This window comes from Aegilops tauschii, chromosome 7 (assembly GCF_002575655.3).
Source record: "Aegilops tauschii subsp. strangulata cultivar AL8/78 chromosome 7, Aet v6.0, whole genome shotgun sequence".
Taxonomy (NCBI): domain Eukaryota; kingdom Viridiplantae; phylum Streptophyta; class Magnoliopsida; order Poales; family Poaceae; genus Aegilops; species Aegilops tauschii.
Window position 1 is genome coordinate 487,846,944 of NC_053041.3, and position 2,977 is coordinate 487,849,920.

Below are 2,977 nucleotides of genomic sequence, written 5' to 3' on the forward strand. Positions count from 1 at the left end.
GCAGGAGCAGGCGGCACGACCGGCGCTACTTTGGGCGGCTGGAGCAAGAATACCAGAGGTTGAAGAAGCACGACGGCCGTTGGATGGACATCGTATGGTCACTGCAACTAGAATCGTTTATATTGACTAAGTTGACAAAGCCCTTGGTATGTCAACTTAGTAGGCCCTTAGGTCAGCTTCTGAACGGTGCGCCCCAGATGTTAGGGGGAGGAATCATTTTTTAGGCGGGTGAAGCTAGAATATCCGAGATTGAAGAAGAAGCACGGCATCCGTTGGATGGACATCCAATGGCCACTGCTGCTAGAACCGTGTGTTGACTATAAGTTGACAAAGCCTTGCATACGCGTCAACTCTGTTTTTTAGGGGACGCGTCAACTTAGTAAGGCCAGAAGTGTGTGGCAGAGAACTTATAGCCCATTTGAGATTTGTAAGAATGTGTAGCCCATTTTTGAATTCTAATGGAATTTACTACAGCCCATTTACAGTTTGTTAAAAGTACAGCCCATTTCAACCAACCGTTCAAAACAGAATTCAATAAAATATCCCACATTTTGATGGGATCCGAAATATTTTTATCCCGAAATTTCTAGTCAGATTAAATACAATTTCAATATAAATTTATATTACGTAAAAATCCAACGAAACATTGCGCTCGCAACAATTAATGAAATTAAAATTTTCAATATCCAAAAATAATATTTTATAAAGTAATCACGTATTTGGTGCATTTTTTATAGGTACTGCCCAGTTTTTATAATTACATCCCATTTATTATTTCTTAAAGCCCATTTTCTTGTTAAGCCTAATGCATCCCTCATAGGAAAGATTTGCAGCCCAGCGGGGCGGAGAATAACAACTTGCCCTTGCCTGGGTATTCCTAAAAAAAAGTATAGCTGGGCTAGCCATTTTCAGCTTGAAAAAAATAATATCTGGGCTGGATATCTGGCCTGGGCTAGACGGGCCACAGCTCGCCCAGTTAATACCTGCAGCGATGTTTTCGTTGTTGTTCAGAGGAGAAAAATTAATATCTGGGCTAAACATCGAAAAACTCTGCAGTGCTCACACCTCAAAAACACAAATACTGCTCGAGCTGCTTGGTCCCAGCTGTCGGCCGCTTCTTGTGCAATTCTCTCATTTATTGACTACTACATAGGTTGACAATGGTGTGGGACCGTGATGTCAGGAAACCAGGAGGAAGCAAAATAAATTATAGTTATATATATATATAATAATAAGGAGGCACTTGCGTACGTGAGGCTATGGACCTGGTGGGTCCCCATTGTCATCCTCTCCAAGTAAAGTCATCTCCTCGCCCGCGCGCGCTTTCCGCCCGAAACAGTCAGCGCCGCCCGCCCCGCTTCCCGGTGCAGGCAATTGCTCCGCCTTCAAACGACACAAGTGCCGTCCGTCCGTCCATCTGCCGCCCACATTAATGATACGCGGTTGCCGAGGCGGCTACTCCGGCGCCACACGTCCGTCCCTCCGCCCGCCTACCATTGCTATATAAACTGCTGCGCTGGCCATAGCCGCAGTCATCCGCATCCATTCCCTTTCTACTGTCCACACCACTACTGCCCACCATGGCTTCCTCGCGCTCCAGCGCTCTTCGGGACGGGCGGGCGACGGACCACAAGGAGATGGCAGCCATTGCTGCCGACCGGCTGGCCGGCAGGCAGCCGGAGGACGACGACGTCCCAATGGAGAACATGGTAGTCGATGATCCGGCGCCAACCCCCTCCTCCGCGCCATCCTCGCCGGTGCATTGCACCATGACCATCGGCAAGGCCCCTGCCCAATATATGGACAGGGTGAGGCAGATGCGTGAGGAGCAGTTCCGGGAGGCGCAGGCCGACGCCGCCTACAACCACCATCTCCTCCAGGAGCACCTGCAGGCGGAGGAGCAGATCGCCGTGGAGCGGGCCGAGCAGGAGGCGCTGTCGACTCGTACCGCTCCGCCCGCAAGGGCCGCCTCGAGCGCTGGCGGTACCGCATGCGGGTGGCGGAGGTTGCGGCCGCCTACAAAGAGGGTAGCAAAGAGGGCGATGAAGCGGGCGAGGCGCTGTTTGGCGAGACCGAGGATGAGGCAGAGGACAATGCCGGCTCCGACGAGTCCCCGCTCCGCTGGCGTCGACGAGGCCCTACTCCGCCGAGGCCCCGCGGCACCAACAACGAGGCAGAGGACACAGCCGGCTCCGCCGAGGCCCCGCCCTGCCAACAACGAGGCAGAGGACATCGCCGGCTTAGCCGAGGCCCCACCCTGCCGGCAACGTGGGGGAGGTTTTCCACCGCTCCGCTGAGGCGCCGCCCGCCGGCAACAAGACAGAGGACATCGCCGGCTCCGCCGAGGCCCCGCCCCGCTGCCAACGAGGCCGCGCCACACAGAAAACAAGGAAGAGTAGAACACGGTAGGTCGCCACCGCTCGGGTCCAAGTAAGGCCACCGCTGCTACCCTCCGGTTGAAGCCAAGCTAGGCGGGTTAACCATTGACGGCCGGTTAGCTTCTTGGCGGCGACGTGGAGTCGGAGAGCTGCGCTGGAGAAGAACGCTGCTTCTACTTAACTACTGGTGCAGTTGGCTGACTGACACGTGGGCCCAACAGGCCACATGTTAGTTACGCAACTGCACCTGTAGTTAAGTCACTGAAGCTTCTGTTCGGCTCAGCGGGACACAGGTGGGTAGCTTCGGTTAATTAATTATACCTCCAGTGCACCCCTTTTTAGTTGAAGAATGTGTGAAATGTAATGAAATCCGGCATGTTTATATGAAATCCGACCGTGTATGAATGAATTTATTTCGATTAGTTCGAATTCCTGTATCACTGGCATTGGATGAACATGCAAAATAATATGTACTAGCATTATTCCCAGGGTGATCACCTCGTTTGCAGCAGTTTCACATGTACTCCCTCCGGTCCTTTCCAGTCTGCATACAAGTTTTGTCAGCAGTCAAAGTATCTCTACTTTGACCAATCTTATAC